At 41.1% G+C, this 18,127-nt stretch overlaps 1 protein-coding gene across 1 annotated transcript in view; it reads left to right on the forward strand.

Moving 5' to 3' along the window:
- camsap2a (calmodulin regulated spectrin-associated protein family, member 2a) overlaps nucleotides 1-18,127 on the forward strand; it is a 263,661-nt gene that overhangs the window by 102,124 nt on the left and 143,410 nt on the right. The window lies entirely within an intron of this gene.

Here is an 18,127-nt window from a genome sequence, read left to right on the forward strand (position 1 = left end):
TAGGTCGCATGCTCTGTCTCCATTTTTCTACATGATAGCGTTGATATTTCTACAATTCACATATGCACCACTTCATTTAGTCCATTATTCCTTTTGCAATTTATTCACTCCAGCCTTCGACTCTAACAGAGACCTTCCTTTTCTTTCTAAGTTCCCCAGCTCCTGCCGTTTCCCTTTTTGAGAGCATTTCAAGCTTGTTACATCATAAACATTTTCCAGTTCAAATGACAAGACATCAACTGGAGATGTTAGCTCATCTCTTCAGAGAAGCTACCTAATTAGCTGATGATTTCCTCTTTGGCTGGTTTCATTTTAGTCTGGAATCTTAATCTGAATTCTTGAGCAGGACGACCTCAGAATCACTGCCAGTGCCACATGCTAGTCAGAGTAGAAATAGCATGATATATCAGATGAATACGTTACTAAAGAGCTGGTGTGAGGGGACAGGTGTCAGGCTCCTGGGGCAGTGGGATCAGTTCTGGGGGAGGTGAGACAAAATGGGTAAGTTATACATGGACAGGACTGGGACTGATGCCCTTGGGGGAGTACTTGCTAAAGTAGCTGGGGAGGGTTCAAACTAAATTGGGTGCAACTTAAGCAAAGAATCAGAGGAAGGGGAAATCCAGGACAAGAACAAACGACAGAAATGGGAAATAAGATTGGATGCGAACATAGGAGGTATGGTTAATAAGTTAGCAGATGACACCAAAATTGGAGGTGTAGTGGACAGCAAAAGTTACTGTTGAGTACAACTGGATCCTGATCAGATGAGCCAATGGGCCAAGAAGTGGCAGGTGGAGCTTCATTTAGATGTGAGGTGCTGCATTTTGGAAAGGCAAATCAGGGCAGGACTTATACACTTAATGGTAAATATAAGTCGGGAGTGTTGCTGAACAAAGAGACCTTAGAGTGCAGGCTCATAGTTCCTTGAAAGTGGAGTCACAGGTAGATAGGATATTGAAGGTGGTGTTTGGTATGCTTGCCTTTATTGGTCAGCGTATCAAGTATAGGAGTTGGGACGTCATGTTTCAGTTTACAAGACACTGGTTAGGCCACTATTCGAATACTGTGTTCGATTCTCATCTCCCTGCGCTCGGAAGGATGTTGTGAAACTTGAAAGGGTTAAGAAAAGATTTACAAGGATGTTACCAGGGTTGGAGATATTGAGCTACAGGGAGAAGCTGAATAGCTGGGGCTATTTTCACTGCAGCGTCAGAGGCTGAGGGGTGACCTTATAGAGGCTTATAAAATTATGAGGGGCATGAATAGCTTAAATAGACAAGGTCTTTTCCCTGGGGTGGGGGAGTCCAAAACTAGACGGCATAGGTTTAAGGTGAGAGGGGAAAGATTTAAAAGGGACCTAAGGGGCAATGTTTTCATGCAGATGGTGTTGCACTTATGGAATGAGCTGCTAGAAAAAATGGTGGAGGCTGGTCCAATTATAACATTGGATATATGAATAGGAAGGGTTTAAGAGGGATATGGGCCAAATGCTGGCAAACGGGACAAGATTTATTTAGGATATCTGCTCGGCACAGATGAGTTGGCCTGAAGGATCTGTTTCTGCACTGTATATCTCTATGACTCTAAGAGAAGTGATAGGCAGAGGAATCAAACGCCAGAATCAAAAAAGGCCACAGTAAAAGAAATAGTGGTAATGGGACAAGGAACATTAAAACGACAAGCCTTCAGGCTTTTTGCTTGAATGCTTAGAGCATTCAAAATAAAACAGATGAATTAATCATGCAAATATACGTAAATGAGTATGATATAGTTGGGATTACAGGAGGCATGGCTGCAGGGTGATCAGGGGTGGAAACTGAACATCCAGGGGTATTTAATATTTAGGAAGGTTAGACAAAAAAGGCAGAGTTGCAGTACTGGTTAAAGAAGATATAAACACAATCTTAAGGAAAGATATGAGTTCAGACATCGTAGAATCGGTGTGGGTAGAAGTGAAAAATGCCAAAGGGCAACAAGCAGGGGTTATATTATAGACCACCAAACTGTAATCATGTTGGGAATGGCATTAAACAGGAAATCAGAGATGCCTACAAAGGAAAATCTGTAATTATGGGGTACTTTAACGTGCACATACATTGGCGGATCAATTCCTAGAAAGTATAAGGGATAGTTTTCTGGACAAATATGTTGAGGAACCAACTGGAAAACAAGCCATCGTAGACTAAAGTATTATACAATAAGGAAGGAATAATTGATAATGTACACTCCTCGTTTGGAATAAAGTAACTGGTAATGTAAGACTCCTTAATGATAAATGACTATAATATCACTACAACTCTCCATTAAGATGGAGAATGGCACAGTTGATTCAGAAAATAGGGTCCTGAATCTTAAAGGAACAATGGCTGAAGGCATGATTTGGCTATGATGGATTAGGAAATGTTGCTGAAAGGAATGAGTGGTTAGGCAATGGCAAACCTTCAAAGACAGAATGGGTGAACTACTGCCTGTCATAACTGCAAGAAAATAGTGGCCAAACCATGGCTTACGAGGGAAGTCAGAGATAGTATCAAATGCAAAAAACAAAAGAGGTGGACAAATTGGCAAGAAAAAAAATGGACCTGAGGATTGGGAACAGTTCAGAAGAAAGCAAAGGAGGATCAAGGGATTGATTAAGAATTGGAAAAGAGAGACTGAGTGTAAGATTACAGGGAACACAAGATCTGACTGTAAAAGTTTCTATAGATACGTAAAGAGAAAGATTAGTGAAAAGTAATGCAAGCCCCTTATAGTCAGAACAGGGCAAGTTATAATTGAGAATGAAGAAACGACTGACAAACCAAATTCATACTTTGCTTGTCTTCACAAAGGACACAAATAATGTACTGGCAATGATGGTGAATACAGGGTTTAGTGACAAGTAGGAACTGAAGCAAATTTGTATTAGTCACAAGATGGTGTTGGAGAAATTGATGGGATTGAAGGCTGATAAATCCCCAGACTCTGTTAATCTATATCCCCCAAGAGTACTTAAAGAAGTGGCCCTAGAAATAGTGAGTGCATTAATGGTCAACTTCCAAGATTCTTTAGATTTAGGAACAGTATTACAGAGTGAAGGATTGCTAACATTACCTCGCTATTTTAAAAGGGAGGTGGAGAGAAAATAGAGAATTATAGACCAACTATTTGACGTTGGTGGTTGGGAAGATGCTAAGAGTCCATTAGTAAAGATTTTACAGTAGACTACTTCGAGAATAGTGGTAGAATCAGGCACAGTCAGCATGAATTTACAGAAGGGAAATCACATTTGACAAATCTATTATAATTCTTTCAGGATGTAACTACTAGAGTTGATCGGGGGAGACAGTGGATGGTGCTTATTTGACTTTCAGAAGGCTTTTGACAATGTCTACATAAAGAGATTAATGCGTAAAATTAAAATGCAGATGGAATACAATGTTGATGGCAGATGGAGTGCAACGTTGATAAGTGTGAGGTCATCCATTTTGGTAGGAACAACAGCAAAATGGACTATGTTTTAAATGGTAAAAAATTGCAGCATGCTGCTGTGCAAAGGGACTTGGGTGTCCTTGTGCATAAATCGCTGAAGGTGGAATTGCAGGTGATTAAAAAGGCAAATGGAATTTTGTCTGCTGTTGCTCGAGGGATGGAGTTTAAAAACAGGGAGGCTATGCTGCAGCTGTATAGAGTCCTGGTGAGGCCACACCTGGAGTACTGTGTGCAGTTTTGGTCTCCTTACTTGAGAAGAGATATACTAGCATTGGAGGGGGTGCAGAGGAGATTCACTCGGTTGATTCCAGAGTTGAGATGGTTGGATTATGAGGAGAGACTGATTAGACTGGGATTATACTCATTAGAATTCAGAAGAATGAGGGGAGATCTTCTAGAAACATATAAGATTATGAAGGGAATAGATAAGGTGGAGGCAGGGAGGTTGTTTCCGCTAGCAGGTGAAACTAGGACTAGAGGGCAAAGCCTCAAAATAAAGGGAAGCAGATGTAGGACTGAGGTCAGGAGGAACTTCTTCACCCAAAGGGTTGTGAATCTGTGGAATTCCCTGCCCAGTGAAGCGGTTGAAGCTACCTCACTGAATGTTTTTAAGGCAAGGCTAGATAAATTTTTGAACAGTCAAGGAATTAAGGGTTATGGTGAGCGGGCGGGTAAGTGGAGCTGAGTCTCAAAGATCAGCCATGATCTTATTAAATGGCGGGGCAGGCTCGAGGGGCCAGATGGCCTACTCCTGCTCCTAGTTCTTATGTTCTTATGTTCCTATGTGATTTAGGGTAGGGTATGAGATAAATAGAAAATTGGTTAGCAGACAGGAGACAAAGAATAGGAATAAATGGGTCTTTTTCTGAATGGCAGGCAGTGACTAGTGGGGTACCACAGGGATTAGTATTAGCACCCCATCTATTCACAATACCTGTTAATGATTTAGATGAGGAAACTAAATACAATAACTCAAAATTTGCAGATGACAAAGTTGGATGGAAGGGTGAGCTGTGAGGAGGATGCAGAGATGTTGCAGTGTGATTTGGATAGGCTAACTGGGCAAATGTATGGCGGATGTAGTATAACATGGATATATGTGAGGTTATCCACATCAGTAGCAAAAAACGGAAAGGGGAGTTATTATTTGAATGGCTGTAAACTAAGAGAGGGGAATGTTTACCGAGACCTGGGTGTCTTTGTATACCAGTGCTGAAAGCAAGCACACAGGTGCAGCAGACATAAAGGAGGCAAAGCAAGAGGATTTGAGTACAAGAACAAAGATGCCTTACTGCAATTATACAGGACACTGGTGAGGCCACACCTGGAATATTCTGTGCAGTTTTCAACTCCTTATTTGAGGAAGAATGTTCTTGTTATAGAGGGAGTGCAGTGAAGGTTTACCAATTTGATTCCTCGGAGAGTAGGTCTGACGTATGAGGAGGATTGAGTCAGTTGGGATTGTATTCACTGAAATTTATAAAAAATGGAGGGGCTTGCAGGGGAATCTCAGAAACCTATAGAATTCTAACAGGACTAGACCAGTCAGATGCAGGAAGGATGTTCCCGATGGTGGGGGGAGTCCAGAACCAGGGGTTATAGTTTAAGACTATAGGGGAATATTTTAAGGACTAAGATGAGAAGAGATTTCTTTACCCAGAGTGGTCAGCCTTTGGAATTCACCACCAAAGAAAGTGGCTGAGGCCAAAGCATTGTGTGCTTTCAAGAAGGATAAAGACATAGCTCTTGTGGCGAAAGGTATCAAGGGAAATGGGGGAGGGCAGCTCTGGGTTATTAAGCTCGATGATCAGCTATGATCATAATCGATTGATGGAGCAGATTCAAGAGGCCAAATGGCCTACTTCTACTCCTATCTACTACGTTTCTATGAGCAGATGGCAAATATGCGCAACCAAAACTTGCCAAGTTCTTTTTTATAGACATGCAAATTGAGTTCTGTTGATATAATATAGATTGAGTTCCATCTTGATCAATAGCCCAAACAGGAGAAATAGTTCTGATTCTCATTAGCTAACATGGCAAGATGAGAAGCCAGGATCAAGTGAATGTCCCTATAAAGAAAATTTAGACTCTCATTCCCTCTATTCTTCTGATCACAAGTTTAGCTTCAAACTCCCATCTTTTGTGACTTATTCCAGGGCCAGGACCCATACTTTATGTCCCAGTCAGCAGTCTTCTTTCAGCGGTCATTCCTTGTTACTACATACAAAATTTTCCCTTAAAAATATTACCTGTTGCAATTCAGGTTTTGCTATTTTGGTAAACAACTGTTCACAGAACCTGGGAATGATCCCCTCATCACTGAAGCCCATCATCCTTTCAAGAAAAGAAAGCAACAATTAAGCATCAGGACCAAACTTGGTGGAAATAAATTATATCGAAAAAAATTTAGCATATACATTTAATTGTTGTACAAGTTAAATGTTGAGAAAATATTCCAATTGGGTAATGTAGTGTTTCTGATCAAAGTGCATCAGTGAAACTTTGCATCAGTTTAGCTTGGGATTAAAAGCAATATTTAGCTACCATTGAACAGAAATGATTACTCACTTGATATTTTACTTCAATTTCTGTTTGTTGACCTAAACAAGATACCAGTAAGTTTTTTGATCACTGGGACAGAGAGTACTCGAGATTCTTGTTATAGTAGCATATATGTGGCTTATCATTACCATAACTGAAACTTATTTTAATCTGAAGTTATTGCCTTGCACTAAATATGGCAGTTAGCAGATTGGTCACATTAAGCAACATAAACAATAGAAATATATCACTATGTTGCAACAAAGTTCCTAATTTTTGAGGTAGTTTTACAAGAGCAACTTAAAAAATGGCTATGGAGAGGATCGGATTACAGAGATGTATTTTTTTGACATTTTATTTTATAACTGTAGCATCCACAGTATTTTGCTTTTGTATGAAAGTGATGGATTTGATTTATAAAACAAGGATATCATGGTTACCACAAAAGAAGGAATTCAATACAGCACTCGAATTAGCCTGACACAACAGAATTAATGATATCGCCATCTAAATAAATAATTTTGAGCTAAATTATTCTCAAAGAAGAATTGGATTTTGGAACACGGCTTTCACTAAACCATTATCCAACAAAGTTAGTGAAAATTCATAGCAGAATGATATTCAGATCAGTAATAGTGCGGAATTTTATGCAACACTTTACTGGTACAACCAAACATAATAAATTTTGTCCAAACTTACGTGTATGATTTTCCAGAACCAGTCTGGCCATATGCAAACAGACACGTGTTGTATCCCTCAAAGGCTTTTTCTAGCAGTGGGAATCCTATGTTCTTATATACAGTTTCCTGGTTTGAAAATTCAGGATGTAACTCATCAAATGACCAAAAGGAAAAGTCATAAGTAAAAGAGTAAGTGCGATTTGTTTCTGGATGTTGCACAATTGTGTCTTGTCCTCTCATGAAAATTATTTGCTGTGCATTTTCAGTTTTTTCCCTAAATAAAATTGAGCGAAACATAAACATAAACAGAAATGTAGAGAAAATGATCATGATAACAATAATTCATGTGAAGACAAAGAAAAATGCATATTGTCCATTAGTCTCTATGTCACACCGTTAGGGGATTGGCATTATGATATTTTTCAATATCAGTGACTAAATTAATTTTGCACATGCTGAGAAATGGTTTCTATGATAAGGTTTCTCACCCACATTTCATTATGCTGTCTTGATATACCTATACCACAGTGCATGTCTTAGTGCTAAAAATATCCATTTATCCTCCAGGAAATTGTACTTATGGAAGGAGACTCCCACGGTGTTAAAGATGTACAATGGGGTGCCACATTACATCAATTGCCTTCATATACATCCAAGAATAGGAAGCTTTCCATCTTCTCAGGTAGAGTGGGAATATGGTGCAACAAATGAGAAATCAAATGAAGGGAGTCTTACATACAAGTTTGAGAAAATGGAAGATAAATTTTGAAGATGACAGGTAGCTTGCAAAAACATGTAAGAACACAAGAAATTGATTCATTGCCAGAAGCACATTTTTTAAAACAATTCCCATGATAAATAAATAAGATCATTAGATAAAACGAAGCAACATTAAAAACTAGAATGGTGATGCCTGGTTGAAATCCAGACTTCCGATCCCTAATGCAGACAATGATATCCCAGAAATGTAAGCATGCATCTTTAAATGTTTACATTAATTTATTCTGTTTTATACATCTGCACAAACAGGTTTGGGCTCCACTGTAACCCACTCCATGATTGCATGGCTTCTGGACACAAAGAATTTCCATATAATTGTCATTCCAAGAAATGTTGGCACAGGGGCTCAGGTTTGATTCCACCCTCAGGCGACTGTCTGTGTGGAGTTTGTACATGTTTCCCATGTCTGTATGCATTTCCTCAGAGAGCTCCAGTTTCCTCTCAGTCCCAAGATGTGCAGGTTAGGTGGATTGGCCATGCAAATTACCTAGTGTCCAGGGATATGTAGGCCAGGTGGTTTAGCCACAGAAAATGCAGGATTACAGGGAAAGGGTCGGTCTGGGTGGGATGCTCTTCCAAGGGTTGGTGTGGACCTGATGGCCCGAACATCCTGTCTCCACACTGCGGGGATTTCTAAGATTCTCAGTCTAGTTCTTTATTAGAAGGCAAAATAAAAAGTGTGAAAGCAAAAATAAAAATGAAAGCCTTTGCTGACTCATTTCACTAAATTTCTAAAGTAACATGATTGGGACTTGATATTAGGTCACCATTTATCCTACAGAGCTTAGAAGAACACACAGCTTGACAGGATTGATGGCAAAAGGCTGTTTTCTTGGGCTGCAGAGTATGGAACTCAGGGGTCAATTTCTCAATAGATGAGTCAATCATTTAGGACTGTGGTGAGGAGAAATTTCTGCTCAATGAGATTCTAGATCTTTGGAATTCTCTATCTAGAAGGTTTGTGGAAGCCCAAGAACTTCATTGATCTCTGCCTTCAATCAAGGAATCAGAAGAAGAACTGCTGTTGGTGCAGAAATGAAGCCATAATCTTATTGAACACAAGAACAGGTTTGGAGGACTGCGCTGTAGGCCTGCTCATTCTTTATGATGTGGGCTCTCAAAGCATAGGCAATTTTAATACTAAGTAGATAGTGTATATAAAATCAATTCAATATAAAATCAATGGGGCAGCACAGTGGCTCAGTGGTTAGCACTGCTGCCTCACAGTGCCAGTGACCCAGGTTCAATTCCACCCTTGGGCAATGGCCGTGTGGAGTTTGCACATTCTCCCCGTGTCTGCGTGGGTTTCCTCCCACAGTCCAAAGATTTGCAGGCTAGGTGGATTGGCCATGCTAAGTTGCCCATAGTGTCCAGGGATGTGTAGCTTAAATGGGTTATAGGGGGATGGGTCTGGGTGGGATGCTCCAAGGGTCGCTGTGGACTTGTTGGGCCGAATGGCCTGTTTCCACACTGTAGGGATTCTATGAATCTGAATTCATAGACGTTATAATCAGCAAGGTAGTATCATGTGAAGAGCCATAGTCGACAGAATTTCTTGGAGAAAGGACAAATGCATTTCAAATAGCACCTCAGAACTTTGCACTGTGTTTTACAATTAATGGTTACTTTTCTAGTCAATATTATGCAGACAGACTTGACAAGATCCGAAAAATAACCAAGTTACAGTTTCCCATCTTTGGACTTCAGAATTCTCTGTCCCACAGAGCAACAGAGGCTATGTGATTGAATATAATCAAGGCAGAGTTAGTCAGATTTTTGTTTGACAGAAGAACTCCAAAAAGTATAGGGGGCAATGGAAAGTGGACTGGTGGCGATCAGATCAATCACGATTCTACTGAATGGTAGAACAGATCCAAGGGGGTAAATGGCCTACATCCAATTATCATTTTTCATATTTGATACTATTCAAGAAACGTAGTATAACCCATCTTCCATCTCTAAACAAAAACAAACTCCACCCAAGTACTCCAAGCACCGAATTCTGTAATCTCACTGCTTATCTTCAGTCAATTCACTTCACCCTTTGTGCTCCAGAAATACCTGCACCTCTAGCTTTGCTGTTCCATTATAGCTACAGAACAGACATTTAACCTGCGATGTGGAAAATCACTCAAGTACATTCAGACCACAAAAAGCACAACAAATCTGACTTAACCAATTACTGTCCCATCACTCTATTCTTGATCAGACTGGGGACAGTGCAATCAAGCAACGTCTACTCAGCAATAACATTATCACTGATGCTCAATTTGTGTCGCCAGAGCCAGTTTCTGACCTCATTACAGACTTGTCTAAACAAGGACAACGACACATAAATTTACTCCACACTCCAACAAAGAGAGAATCTAAACATTTTGCCTTGACATTCAGTGGCATTACAATCACTGAATCCTCTGACTATGAATATCTTGAGAGTTACCATTTTCCAGAAATTGAACTGGACCAGTCATTTAAATAGTATGGCTATGAAAGCAGGTTACCTCCTAACTCCTTAAAGCCTGGCCACCATCTACAAGGCACAAATTAATATTCTCCACACTCTCTGCTGGTCGGGATGAGTGGAGATCCAACAACAATTAAGCAACTCAAAACCATTCAGGACAAAGCAACCTACTTGATTGGCACCTATCCACCACCTTCAACTGTCACTTCTCGTTATTGCCGCACATCAGTAGAAGTTTGTACCATTTACAAGACTGTGCAGCAACTCACCAAGGCTCTTCTGAATGCACCATCCAAACTTGTGACCTCTACCACTGAGAAGACCAACAGATACATGAGAACATCACCATCTGCAAGTTTTGTCTCAGCTACAAACTTGCCTGGCTTGAAACTATATTGCTGTTCCTTCAAATTCACTAGGTCAAAATCCTGGAATTCCCATTGAACAGCCCTCAGATGTGCCCACAAGACGTGACCAGCAGCAGTTCAAGGTGATAGTTGAACATGACCTTCGCAGGGCAATTAGGATTGGCAGTAAATTCTGGTCTGGCCAGCAATGCTTTTGTCCCGCAAATCATTAAAGTAACAAAAATTCTTCAAGTCTAATTGAATATTTCAGCAGAGTACTTCATACTTTAATTTTTAACAAGTGCTTGTGAAAAAAATGACACTTAGCCAACCTAAATATACATAACAATCAACGTAATAATCTATTTACTTCAATTTATATAAAGTAGTCTTTCAAAAAAATGCAGGGTTGTAAGGAGATATACATAGCAATCTTTTCTATTTGCCCAGGAAAGATTGCTCTATCTCCATTGTCATGTAAACTTCAACTTCACTTCCTCTAGATTTTCACAGCTTCCATTAGATTACCTTTTTACTGTTACAATGCATGGCTTAGCTTTCTAAGCTTTTGGTATTATGTCTTAATGCCTGAAAGATTGAGAAATATATCACCAACATAACTTAGGAAATGCAGGAGGCCAATGATGTGGTAACTTGTTTTAGTAATTATGCAGAAAGATATTAGTCAGGACAAATGAGAGCATAATTTGCATTTTCTTCTTTCATTTTCTGCCTTGGGACTTCTTACACCCTCCTGTCAGGAGGCAGAAAGGGTCACAGCATTTCTCATGCAAAACTTCCTCAACAGTCTGGATTAATGTGGTGAAGTCCCAGAAGCGGAACATGAACCTACATCTACTAACTTCTCCTTCAAACATGCCTCGATCAACTGAACTAAGGCAGGCTCTTCATGAAGGTGAAACCAAACTTCAAGTGCATTTTCAGAGATAGGTAACTGCAGAATCAACTCAGATTTAACTATACTAGCTAAGTCAATATTACACCAAATTTAGAGACTAACTCTGCTCTGTCTAACATTAACAATTATTTCCCAATGATTTTCAGGTTCCTTTTTGTCCATCAGCATTTTTCAGCAGAGGTAGGGGATCTGCACAATGACAATGCAATTGCAACATTTTGCTGTCTACCAAGAGTCGTCCAAAAATTTGTACCTTCTTGCAAGGAGACATTTGATCTCCATTTGGCAACTAGTGGCTACAAAAAGATTTTTTTTACCTGATTAACTTTATAATTCAAATGACAAATGTATTATGTTTTCACAACTGTGCACAACTTAACTGTGAGAAAAATTAGATGCTTATCTTGCTGAGTACAAAGAAACTGGATTTTTTTTTAAATAGTATGCATGTTGAATAAAGTAGTCCATGCTGTCATCCAAACCAACTCAGACACTGGGTTTGTGTAAAGCATTCTTGAATCTCTCACCCTCTCTCCAATAAGCCACCCAGGTACGTGACATAACCGTGGGAGTTGTTTTGTACACTAACCATGAAAAAGTCATATCTCAGATGGAAACTATTTTAATTCGAGAAGTTGTTTTGTTTCTTTAACTGTATGCTAACAGTCTTTTAATTTTACACTAGAAATAGTTCTAAATTCTTACAACAAAAATCAGCACAGACAACATTTGGTCTGTGTCTGAACTATTGCTTTAGTTTTATAAGAACATAAGAACTAGGAGCACGAGTAGGTCATCTGGCCCCTCGAGCCTGCCCCGCCATTTAATAAGATCATGGTTGATCTTTTTGAGACTCCGCTCCACTTACCTGCCCGCTCACCATAACCCTTAATACCTTTACTGTTCAAAAATTTATCTAGCCTTGCCTTAAAAACATTCAGCGAGGTAGCTTCAACCGCTTCACTGGGCAGGGAATTCCACAGATTCACAACCCTTTGGGTGAAGAAGTTCCTCCTGACCTCAGACCTACATCTGCTTCCCTTTATTTTGAGGCTTTGCCCTCTAGTCCTAGTTTCACCTGCTAGCGGAAACAACCTCCCTGCCTCCACTTTATCTATTCCCTTCATAATCTTCTGTTTCTATAAGATCTCCCCTCATTCTTCTGAATTCCAATGAGTATAATCCCAGTCTAATCAGTCTCTCCTCATAATCCAACCCTCTCAACTCTGGAATCAACCGAGTGAATCTCCTCTGCACCCCCTCCAATGCTAGTATATCTCTTCTCAAGTAAGGAGACCAAAACCGCACACAGTACTCCAGGTGTGGCTTCACCAGGACCCTATACAGCTGCAGCATAGCCTCCCTGTTTTATGACTCATTCTATAAAACATTTTGATCAATAATTGAACGCATGGTATGAAACTCAAAACATAGGTTTTATTCAATGGTGAATACATTCAGAAAATCTAAGAAAGTTCCTTTGGGTCTGAAATACGATTCCATACTCAGTTTCCTATTTTTGATCACTTGATCATACCATCTGAACCAGTTACTGCTGCCTTTGAAGTCTGGAAAGACAGCCATGCAAAAAGCTGAAACATCATGCAGAAATGTTTGTCACCACCTTAGCCTACATTGCTTATGGTTTTTACATTTCTCTCAAAAGTAGATTTTCAGTAGATTATCTATGAGATCTATGCCTTCAATTTAAGGGTGCCATTCATTTAGAAATTTTAAGTAAATTTCCTTGCATTTTACACCATTAGCTCACATTTGAATAGATGTTGCATTGACTAAAATTGAATCTGAACACAAATATGCCCACAAAATTGAAACAAAGTCTGCTCAGCCAAATTATGCCCAAAAGTATGTTATCAATGGTTCCAGCTCGGAGAGGCAAAAACAGAAATAGCTAGAAAAGCTCAGCAAATCCGGTAGCACCTGTGGAGAGAAATCAGAGTTAACATTTCAGGTTGAGTGTCCCTTCCTCAGCTCAGAGAAAGTTCACTTGTCTGATATCAGGGACATGGACGGATAGTCTCATGATTAGAGACCGAGTAAGGTGGGCCTGTACTTATTGTAATTCAGAAGAATGTCATAGAGACAGAGTCATACAGCACAGAAACAGACCAGCTCATGAAGGGAGATCTGCCCTTGTCTCCTAGGCTCCCACTACACTTCCCCACAATCCTTAGAACCCTTCCCCCACCCAGCCTCACTCCCCACCTCAAAAGCATGATGCTTCTGTGCATATGCACAGTTTGGCATTCATGTTTCATGTCACACAGAAGTTCTACACAAAGACATATTGTGACAATATGATATACATAATTTGTTTTGCAGACAATGCGATGTTGAAAGTTTGGTTTACAAACAAACAGTGTTACTTCAATGGTTATTACATTTCATAAACCCTAGCGTTTCACCATTCATGTGGTTATCCCTTGATTGGTTTTACCTGTAGGTGCTTGATTAAACCCTGTGACATTACTCCTTGCCCATTAACAAAGTGTAAAAAACTCAACAGTTGGGGATGTACTATGGATCACAAATACATCATGCGGAAGCAGGGTAGCTTGGAATTGCCCAACCCTTCTCCTCATCATGCCCATGGGTACAGAAGTTTCCATCTCAGGAAGCTTTTTCTTTAAGCAGTGACAGTGAGGTGCAGTACAAAGAGATGGTCAATGTTGCACAATGGCCAGCGTGTAGGCACCCTGCATGTCTGCGTTGCCATTAATGTGCTGCAGGACAATATTGACCCCATGTGAAGGCCCAATGACCAGCTGCAGGCTTCTCCCTCTCGAGTTGTTTCACTTATCTCACCCACAGAGAGCCTCTTTGCAACGGTTCTTCTCAACATTGCTTGCTGCCTTTCCATTTGTGAAGAACACAGATAAGCAAGTGGTCCTTTGTCAATATCGCTCAGCCTCAGCTGAGATCCCAAACAGCATGCTCTCCTCTCCAGACTTTACACTTCACCATGCCACGTACATGCCAATACAACTGCCTACCTGTCCAATCTTCACCAAGCCCCTCTTCCCCCTTAATTTCTGCAAATAGGGACAATGGGATGACTGTGACCCAGCCCCTGGGTGACTTGGCTGCCTTCAGATAAAAACAAAGTTGCTGGAAAAGCTCAGCAGGTCTGGCAGCATCTGTGAAGGAAAAATCAGAGTTAATGTTTTGGGTCCGGTGACCCTTCCTCAGAACTGATAATGGCTGGGAAAATGTCACTTTATATGCAGAAAATAGGGTGGTGGGTGGGGTAGGGAGTAAAACAATAGGATAGAGCCCAAAGGGAGAGAAAGACAGTTGGACAGACAAAGGAGTTGCTAACGATCAGGCTGGGAGGGTGAATAGTTGTTAATGGGGGCTGTTAGTGACTAACAAGAGGGGGTGTGTAATGGCAGGCTATGTGGTAACAAGGCCTGATGTTTGGGGTAGGGGTCTGGGAGAGGGGAGAGTTTAGGCTCTAAAATTATTGAACTCAATATTGAGTCTGGAGGGCTGTAGGGTCCCCAAGTGGCAAATGAGGTGTTGTTCCTCCAGCTTGCGTTGGGCTTTGCTGGAACACTGCAGCAAGCCAGAGACAGATGTTGGCTAGGGAACAGGGTGGTGTGTTAAAGTGGCAGGCAACAGGTAGTTCAGGGTCTTTTTTGCGAGCAGAATGTAAACGTTCTGCGAAGCTGTCACCAAGCCTACGCTTCATTTCCCCAGTATAGAGGAGACCACATTGTGAGCAGCGAATGCAGTACATTATATTCTGGGAAGTGCAGATGAAGTGCTGCTTCACCTGGAAGGTACGTTTGGGCCCTTGGATACTGGGGGTTGCAGAAGGTAAATGGGCAGGAGTTGCACCTTCGCCAGTTACAGGGGAAGGTGTCGTAGGGCTGTGGGGAGGTGTTGGGGGTGAAGGAAGTGTGGACCAGGGTATCCCAGAGGGAACAGTCCCTGTGGAAGGCGGACAAGGGAGGGGAATGTGTGTCTGGTGGTGGCATCTCGCTGGAGGTGGGGGAAAGGGTGTCTGATGATCTTCTGGATGTAGATGCTGGTGTGACGATAGGTGAGGATAAGGAGAACCCTATCGCTGTTGCGGGAGGGAACAGAAGGGGTGAGGGCAGAAGTGCGGGAGATGGGTCAGATCTGATTGAGGGCCCTGTCAACAATGGAGGTGGGGAATCCTTGGCTGAGGAAGAAAGTGGACATTTCAGAGGCACCCTTGTCAAAGTTGGCCTCATCTGAACACATGCGATGGAGATGGAGGAACTGAGAGAATGGGATGGAGTCTTTACAGGAAGCAGGGTGTGAGGATGTATAGTCCAGATAGCTGTGGGAGTCAGTGGGTTTATAGTGGATATTAGTAGCCAGTCTATCCCCAGAAATGGAAACAGAAATGTCAAGAAAGGGAAGGGAGGAGTCAGAGATAGAACAAGTGAACATGATGGCAGGGTGGAAATTGGAGGCGAAATTGATGAAGTTTTCCAATTCCAGACGAGAGAGGGAAGCAGCACCGATGATATCATCGATGTATCGGAGAAAGAGTTGTGGATGGGGGCCAGAATAGGACTGGAACAAGGAATGTTCCACGGACATTTGAAGAGGCAGGGATAACTCGGGCTCATGTGGGTACCCATAGCAACCCCTCTTACCTGAAGAAAATGAGAGGAGTTGAAAGGGAAGTTGTTGAGGGGGAGGACAAGCTTGGCCAAGCGGAGGAGGGTGGTGATGGTTCAGGTCTTTGCTCCTGGAAGAAGCAGAGAGCCCTAAGACCCTCCTGGTGGGGAATGGACGCGTAAGAGGATTGCATGTCCATGGTAAAGAGGTGGCAGCTGGAACTGGCAAACTGGAAGTTTTGAAACTGATGCAAGGCGTCAGAGGAATCATGGATATATATAGGCAGGGATTGGACCGGGGTGGGGGGAAGAAGACTGAGTCAAGGTAGGAAGAGATGAGTTCTGTGGAGCACGAGCAGGCTGAAACAATGAGTTTGCCCAATAGTCCTGTTTGTGGATTTTTGGCAGGAGGTAGAAACGAGCTGAGCGGGGTTGGGGGACTATAAGCTTGGAAGCGGGGTGGGGGGGGCGAGGTGCAAACATCGGATTAAATTAGATCAGTTACCATAGTGGATACAATGGCCTGATGTGTCATGGTCCAGGGGAAGGTAGGAGGAGGTATCAGAGAGTTGGTGCTCACCCTCTGCAAGGGAGATAGGTTGGATTTGGTGAGGGGCAGACCCTGAGCTGGTGGACACAAACGTCCCTGACTATGGCAGTCTTCCACACTGGACTGGTCCCTAAAGAGACAAAGGTGTGACCTTGACACGCTCCTTCCGCTTGACTAGTCAGGCAAGATCCCCTTTATTGATGGATCCCTCAGACATCCAGGGCAAAGTTTGCCCATCTGACTTTTCCCAGATTGTAGGGAGATTAATCTCCCCTTATTATCACTTAAGTATTCAAAATTTTCAAAAGCAGTCAAGCTGAGAAAACTCAAACTTTTTAGTTGCTTGTGAAAGTAATAATCAGAATTGTATTATTTCATAAATTGCATTAAGTTTCCTCTGCATTTACCAAGTATCTGTGGAACAAGCAATTCTATATTCTGTGCAACAACACACCAGATCATTCTTGATTGATTACCAAAGAAAAGTCAAGGCATTTTTTCATTGAATAACACTGCTTGTGACAATACAAGAGCTTTTAGAAGTGTATTTTGTCCTTTTGTTTGGAGAGAGATTTTAAGACAGTGGTACTGAGCTCTCTCTTTGACCCAATAAGGTAAGCAGTTTGAGAGGCCTGGGTTTTGTTTAGATAAAGTTAGAACAAGAGAAGCATCATGAATGGGTAGATGCCGGCTCCCACAGAAGCAGGGTTTTAGTTTACTTTTCAATTGTTGGGATTTAAGTTGTTTGTGGAAGCTACCATCCATACATCTGCCAGAATTTTCTTCTGGTGTTCTTTCCTCCTGGACTGGAGAAATTGTAAGACAATCTATTTTACTGAATTTGCCTTTGCCAAGGGGGTGTTTATGGGATATTATTACATTGGAACAGTTGCTGTTTAGTAATTAAATCATCTATTATTCTGTTAAGTTGTTCAATAGAGTTAAAATTATACTGATTCTTTCTTTTGTTTGTAGTTTAACTATATTGTAAGAACAAAGTATGTTTTGCTTAAAGTTTAGTCGCGTGGCCAATTGAATTACAGCACCTCACACTTGCTTGTAAATAAGATAAAAAGTTAGGGTCTAAGCTATCTACTTGATATATTTTGAAGGGGTTTGATTTGGTCATAAGCTGTAAAGTAAAAATGGACAATAGAAATTGAAGCAAATTTTTTTTAAAAAAGTTTCAGAGTTGAAGCTTGAGCATTTAAATAAAAACTTATGTTTAACAAAACCAGAGAGAAAAAAGTGTGTTGTGGGCAAGTGCAGTAGATGGTTTGCTTTCTGAAAAATATTTCAAATCAGACTTCTTTTGTTTTTAGGCTAACCTGACTGTATTGAAGATTTTTTTTGGGCAACTCAAAACACTCAAATTCACCCAGGCATAGAGACAATCATTCTTCTTGATCTGATACTCCTGACAAATCACGCAGCAATTATCACTAGTTGCTCATCCAGCAAGTAATGTACTTATTAAAATAGTCTGTGTGCTTAATACAGTTTAAGTCTATTTAGATCTGCTAAAATGGTTAGATCAGTTATGAATCTTATCTTAGATAACAAGGTGTAGAGCTGGATGAACACAGCAGGCCAAGCAGCATCAGAGGACCAGGAAAGCTGACGTTTCGGGCCTAGACCCTTCTTCATTTCTGAATAAGAGTCTAGGCCCGAAACGTCAGCTTTCCTGCTCCTCTGATGCTGCTTGGCTGCTGTGTTCATCCAGCTCTACACCTTGTTATCTCAGATTCTCCAG

Source organism: Rhincodon typus, chromosome 10 (genome assembly GCF_021869965.1).
Source record: "Rhincodon typus isolate 14 chromosome 10, sRhiTyp1.1, whole genome shotgun sequence".
Lineage (NCBI taxonomy): Eukaryota > Metazoa > Chordata > Chondrichthyes > Orectolobiformes > Rhincodontidae > Rhincodon > Rhincodon typus.